General features: G+C 37.4%; 1 pseudogene; it reads left to right on the plus strand.

Annotated features, from left to right (window-relative positions):
- The first annotated feature begins 6,238 nt into the window (after positions 1 to 6,238).
- On the plus strand, positions 6,239 to 7,167 carry LOC106026636 (vomeronasal type-1 receptor 4-like; annotated as a pseudogene).
- Positions 7,168 to 7,468: the final 301 nt, after the last annotated feature.

The following is a 7,468-nucleotide window of genomic DNA, read 5'->3' on the forward strand; positions in this document are numbered from 1 at the left end:
AGAGCCATGATGCCCTTGGCACATGTGTGTGGTTTTTAGTTTGGAACTATAGTGAGGTATGATAAGTGCTACTATGTAGAATGTGCAGATTTTGTGTCAGGGATGCATTTATGATCATTTGTTGAATAAACATGGAAATAAAATTATTATAATATAAGGTGACAGCTTATAAAGTCATATACAAGTTACTAAACAGTTTTCCAAATATTTGTGGCTACTTTACAGAAACAAACTCATGGTTTATGCATATTCTTACCAACTTTGTTATTTCTTGTAATTTTAGTTTTGACATTCTAAGCGGTGTGTAATGGAACCACATAGTGATTTTACTTGAGATGTTCTGGTTATTGAGCACATAAAACACTTTTAATATACTCATTCTCAGCTAAATGACTTTTTCTGAAATTTAACTTATTTTTCCAATATTTTATTCTCTTGCATAATCTGTAAGAATTCCTTATATTAAATAGGAGTGGTGATAAAGGACATCCTTGTCTTGTGCCTGATTTTAAAGTAAAGGCTTTCAATTTTTGGCCATTTAGTATGATGCTGGCTGTTGGTTTGTCATAAAAGGCCTTTATTATATTGAGGTAAAGACCATTTATTCCAATTTTCTGTAAAGTTCCTATCATGAATAAATGTTGGACCTTATCGAAGGCTTTTTCTGCATCTATAAAAATGATCATGTGATTCTTATTTTTGGCTTTATTGATATGGTGGATTACATTTATTGATTTGCATATGTTGAACCATCCTTGCATTCCTGGGATGAATCCCACTTGCTCATGGTGTATAATCTTCTTGATGATTTGCTGGATCCTATTTGCCAATATTTTATTGAGGATTTTTGCATCTGTGTTCATTAGGGAGATCAGTCTATAGTTCTCTTTTATAGTTGGGTCTTTCTCAGGTTTTGGTACTAGAGTAATATTTGCTTCCAGGAATGACTTAGGAAGGATTGCTTCCCTTTCAATTTCATTGAATAGTTTGAGGAGTGTCAGCATTAGGTCTTCTTTGTATTTCTTGTAGAATTCTGCAGTGAATCCATATGGGCCTGGGCTCTTCTTGGTGGGTAAGGACTTAATTACATTTTCAATTTCATTAACAGAGATTGGGTTATTCAACATTTTTACATCCTCTTGATCTAGCTTTGGCACTTCATGTGCTTCTAAGAATCTGTCTATTTCTTCTGTGTTATCAAACTTTTGAGAGTAGAGGTTTTCAAAATAGGTGTTGATGATCCTCTGTATTTCTATTGGGTCTGTAGTGATTTCTCCTTTTTCATTTCTTATTGCATGAACTTGAGCTTTTTCTTCTCTTTTTTTAATAAGGTTGGCTAGGGGCTTATCGATTTTATTTATTCTTTCAAAGAACCAACTCTTTGATTCGTTGATTCTTTGGATTGTTTTCTTAGTCTCTATTGCATTGATTTCTGCTCTGATTTTTATAATTTCCTCTCTTCTTTTGGCTTTGGGCTTGACTTGCTCTTCTTTTTCTAGCTGTTTGAGGTGTAGCATCAAGTTATTTATCTGTATTACTTCTGTTTTCCTGATGTGGGAACTCAGTGCAATAAATTTTCCTCTGAGGACGGCTTTCATTGCATCCCACAAATTCCGGTAAGTTGTATCTGCATTTTCATTTTCTTTTAGGTATTGTTTAATTTCTTCTTAATTTTTTCTGTGACCCACTGATTGCTCAAGAGTGTGTTATTCAGTTTCCATGTGTTTGCGGAATTTTTGCAGTATCTTTTATCATTAATTTCTAATTTCAGAGCGCTATGATCCGATAATATGCAAGGGATGATTTCAACTCTTTTGCATTTGCTTAAATATGTTCTGTGAGCTAATATACGGTCTATTTTAGAAAATGATCCATGTACTGCTGAGAAGAATGTGTATTCTGATGTTGTTGGGTGGAACATTCTGTATATGTTATCAAACCCGTTTGTTCACAGGTGTGATTCAGTTCTGTTATTTCTTTGCTCATTTTCTGTCTGGTTGATCTGTCCCTTTGTGTCAGTGGTGTATTAAGGTCTCCTGTTACAATTGTGTTACTGATAATTTGAGTTTTCATTTCTGTTAATAATTGTTTTATATAACTGGGTGCTCTGGAGTTTGGTGCGTATATATTTAAGATAGTTATCTCTTCCTCTTGGAGTTTTCCCCTTATGAGTATGTAGTGACCTTCTTTGTCCTTTATGGTCATTGTTGGTTCAAAGTTCACATTGTCTGCCAACAGAATGGCTACTCCTGCCTTTTTTTGGATTCCTGCTGCATGAAGAATTGTTTTCCATCCTTTGACTTTCAGTCTGTGAGTATCCTTCTGGGTTAGATGGGTTTCCTGTAAACAGCATATGGTTGGATTTTGTTTCTTGATCCATTCTGCTAGTCTGTTTCTTTTGATTGGTGCATTGAGACCATTTACATTAATGGTTATTACTGTTAAATGCTGGTTAATTGTAGGAATCTTATCTCTCTGCTGTTGCATCTTTATCTTTCTGTTCTGTTTAATTATTTGCTTTGCTTAGTGGTTTTTTCCTTTGTGTATCTAAACTGTCTTTCAATATTTTTTGCAGGGTTGGTTTGGTGTTCATGAAGTTCTTCAGCTGTTCTTTGTCATGAAAGTATCGTATTTCACCATCTATTTTGAATGATAGTTTTGCAGGATATATCAGTCTTGGTTGGAAATCATTTTGCTTTAGGATCTGGAATACTTCACTCCATGCTCTTCTTGACTTTATCGTTTGTGCTGAGAAGTCTGCTGTGATTCTGATAGGTTTTCCTTTATAAGTGATCTGTCTTTTCCCTCTGACAGCTTTTAATAATCTATTCTTGTGTTGGATTTCTGGAATGGTGATTATTATATGTCTGGGTGTAGTTTTATTTTGGTTATGACTATTTGGAGTTCTATATGCTTCATTGATCCTGATGTCAGTTTCTGATCTCATGCTTGGGAAATATTCAGCTATTACTTCTCTAAATATCCTCCTGACATCCTTCATGTTGTCTCCCTCTCTTACATTAATCCCTATCATTCTTATGTTATTCTTCTTTGCATCGTCTTGCAGTTGTTGAATTGTTGTTTCTTGATTCCTTGTTATTTTCAAAAGATCTTTCCTTTCCTGTTCACTAGCTGCGATCCTGTCTTCAAGGTCTGAAATTCTATCTTCACTTTCATTAAGGCGGGTTTTACAACTTTCAGTGGAGTTTTTTATTTTGTGTATATCTCTGTGCATCTGCATTATGTATTCTGTTTGTTTCTTATATTGCTCGTCTAGGGATTCTATCTTTTTGTTTAGTTCCTCCAATTTTTTATCTGTGTTTTCTTTAGATATATTTAGAATCTCTTTCATTTCTTTTATCATTTCTTCTTTTATCTGGGAGATTATTTCGAGTTTGAATTTCTTTAAAGCTTCCTGGAGTTGCTTGTCAATTTCAGTAGCTATTGTGTCCGATATATGAGGTGGATGGGATATATTTTCTTCTATATACATCACTCCTAGGGTTTCTTGAGATGGGCTGGAGGTTTGAGGTTGTAATTTGGTCTTTCGTTTTGTCATTTTCCTATATTTCTGTGTTTCAAGTGTTATTTGAAAGCTTCCTCAGGATCTGTTGAAAATCCCCTTCTATGTTTGCAGCTACTGAGCATCTGGCACCACGCTACCCCAAGCCATTGGGCCTACAGAACCAGTGGCCCTCCTCTGCCTGCTCAGAACTCCGCAGTTCCAGACAAGCTGGGCCTCAGGGACACTGTGCGCCCACCTGCCCCTTGGAAGCTCCACAGTTCTTCAATCGCAGCCGGGTTAGGGTACTCACCACAGGCCACGGTGCCTCAGGAACCTGTGGACCCTCTCTGCTTGCAGAGATATCCACAGTCCTCCAGACACATGGAGAGGCCGATGCAGCCACCCCAGATCCACCCATCTCCTCCTCTGTACACCGATGGCTAGGTGTGGCTGCAAAACAGGCTGGGCTTGGCCAATAGTGTGGGCCAGCCCACCCGTCGGGAGCTCAGCAGTTCTCCAAGTGTAACCGGAATGGGGAGGCTGATGTGGAAGCCTCAAGCCCACCTCTCCCCTTCGCTGCACCTGGAAGCCTGGGGGGACTCCAACAGTCTGGGCGGAGATATCCAGAGTCCTCCAGACACGCAGAGAGGCTGATGAGGGCACCCCAGATCTGCCCAGCTCCTCCTCTGCACACCCATGGCCAGGCGCCGCAGCAAAACAGGCTGGGCTAGGCTGATAGTGTGGGCCCGCCCACCCGTCGGGAGCTCAGCAGTTCTCCAAGTGTAACCGGAATGGGGAGGCTGATGTGGAAGCCTCAAACCCACCTCTCCCCTTCACTGCACCTGGAAGCCTGGGGGGACTCCAACAGTCTGGGCGGAGATATCCAGAGTCCTCCAGACATGCAGAGAGGCTGGTGAGGGCACCCCAGATCTGCCCAGCTCCTCCTCTGCACACCGATGGCCAGGCGCGGCAGAAATCAGTATCTTCTATGAAACTGAAAAGAGCACTGCAAAATTCATTCTGGAATCCAGCATTACATTGATACAGAAACCAGAGAACGTTTTTCTATAAAAAAAGCTCTTCAATGAACATAGATGCAAAATCCTAAAATGATACATGAGTAAGTGTACTTCAAAAAATTACAAATAAGTTCATACATCATGACGAAGGTGGCTCATCCCAGAGATGAAAGAATGGACCAAGATACATAAATTAATAAATGCAGCACAACACATACATACAAGGAAAGATAAAAATTACATGTTCCTCTCAGTAAGTATAGAAAAGTCTTTGACTCAATCCAATATCCATTCATAATAAAAACCTTGATGCAAATGAGATATAAAATAACCTTATCTAAAATCAATAAAAATTATGTCAACTTATGGACAGCATCATTATAAATGGGGGAAACTGAAAACATTTTCTCTAAAATCTGGAATTTAAAAAGTGTGTTTTAACCACTTCTATTTAATATAGTATTCAAACTTTTAATCAGAGCAATCAGACAACAGAAAGAAATAAATGGGATATGAATAAGGAAAGGAAGAAATTAAATCACCCATATTTCTAGGTAACATGATCCTTTAGAATCAAGATTCTAAAAACCCCACCAGAAGACTCTTACAACTGAAAAACAGTTGCAGGAAAGTAACAGGATACAAAAAAATATACGAAATTTAAACACATTCCTGTATTTCAACAATGAACCTACTGAGAAAGAAATTAAAAAATCCCATTAGTGTTAGCTTATAATTAAACTGAACCTAGAAATTTAACATATCGAGGGAACTGAAAGACCTCTAGAATGAAAACTACTGTCCTCAGAAAAAAAGACTGAACAGGAAATTAAGTTACATTTCACAGCTTAAATTGATTCTACCAAAAAAGCTCTCTAAAACACCTGTACCCATTTTGCATGGGCAAGTTTTTGGTTTCCCTATGTTTTCACCAAACATGCTATTTCCTGTCATTTGCATCTCTGCCTTCTAGATGCCATTTGATAGTATTAGCCAGTAGTTTTTATCAAATTTTTCTGTTTTACAAGATTGAATATTTTGTCTGTATTTATTATCAATTTGATAACTTCATTTTTTACATTTCAACTTCAACATTTCTCATTTTTAATTCACTTATGTAATGTGTAGGAGCTCTTCATGATGAATGTGTTTCTCTGTGTCTCTTCCATCTCTCTTTGTATATGTCTTTCTTCTTTTGTTTCTCTTTGAATATAACTGTGCAAGCTTTTAATGAAAATCATTCCTAATTTTAATATAATTTGTCATTTTTCCATGTCTAATATGTTTTGTAAACAATAATTTATTTTTCTTAGACCACAGAGATGATTTTTGCTACTGTATGTGATTGTTATTATACTTAGAGTTGAAATTGTTCGGAATTGATTTATAGTATGAGGTCAATAATGATTGTGGCTTTTCTTTTTATAATATGACTAATATAAACTTCAGGTTATACTGAAAATATTGAGCTTTCTTTCTGTCTGTTCTCCCTTGTCACTTCTGCCCAGGTTCAAATCATCCCATCCATACTGATGGATTACCCTGAAATAGCTTCAGAATTATATTCAGTTCCTCTTGCCTCATGAAACCTTTGCAATTCCATAAGAGCTTATCTTCAAAATTATTTTTGGTGTTGAATTTCTACAATACATCTTTCTCAGAAAAATACTTGTCACAATAATGTAAAGAAAACTTTAGAGAAAATGACAAAATAGAACCCATCTATTTGGTAATAGGAATGATCTTATTGTCACAGACTACGTTTGGAGTCATGGGAAATTTTTTTTCTTCTTTACCATTATCTTTTCATTTACCATACTAACAGCAAGTTGAGATGCATAGATTCGATCCTCAAGCATATCCTGATAGCCAACTCCTTACTGATTCTTTCTAGAGGACTGCCTCAGGCAATGGTAGCCTTTGGACTGAAAAATTCTCTCAGTGATTTTGTCTGCAAATTTATCTTTTATGTTGCGAGAGTAGGCAGGGGCATGTCAATTGGAACCATCTGCCTCTTGCGTATCTTCCAGAGGATCACAATCAGCTCCATGAACTCCTGCTGGAGAGATTTTAAAATAAAAGCTCCAAAGTATATTGGATTTTCGACTTGCCTCTGCTGGTTTGTGCACATGGTGATAAATTTCATTTTTCCTCTCTACCTGTTGTATGTGTCTGGAAGATGGTCTACCAGAAACATCACAAAGGAAAGCAAAATGAGATTCTGTACTTATACAGATCCTGGGATAATCCTAGGCTCAATCTATGTAGCCTTAGTAGCATTCCCTGAAGTTGCTTGTTCTGTGCTCATAATTTGTGCTCCATGGTTTTACGCTGTACCAACATAAGCAAAGAGTCCAGCACATTCACAGGACAAATGTCTTCTCCAGATCCCCTAAGTCCAGAGCTACCAAAAGCATTCTCCTTCTGGTGGGCACTTTTGTTTCTTTTTACAGCCTGTCCTCCTCCTTTAACATTTCTATCGTTCTTTCTCCTGAGGCATATTGGATGCTGATGAGAATTTCTGATATAATTTCTGTGTGTTTTCCAACTACAAGCCCCTTTCTGCTAATAAGCCAGGACTCCTTTATATTCAGGCCCTGCTTTGTGTGGATAACAAATGCCCTCCCCCCTTATAAGAAATAAATAAATTGTATATTTGGGGGGTAGTACTTTCTACATTCATTTCTAATTTCTAAGAGGCAACACAGAGATGCAAGGAGAAGTCTCATATCTCTCCAAGGTAGACTGATAGGTGTTTTGGGCCACAGAATGTAGGGCTTGTGTGTGATTAAAGGGGTGAGTAAATGTGATTGGTCCTACTCAGGTGCACTGTCCTCTTCATATCACTGTGAACTGAGTGTTGCTTTAGACAAATGTGAATTTTGTCCTACCAATTATGTTGATAATCAAAATATTTTGCAGAATTCCTTGTTGAAGGAAACAT

This window comes from Cavia porcellus, unplaced genomic scaffold (genome assembly GCF_034190915.1).
Source record: "Cavia porcellus strain 051 isolate PalLab524CR breed Dunkin Hartley unplaced genomic scaffold, mCavPor4.1 scaffold_7, whole genome shotgun sequence".
Taxonomy (NCBI): Eukaryota; Metazoa; Chordata; class Mammalia; order Rodentia; family Caviidae; genus Cavia; species Cavia porcellus.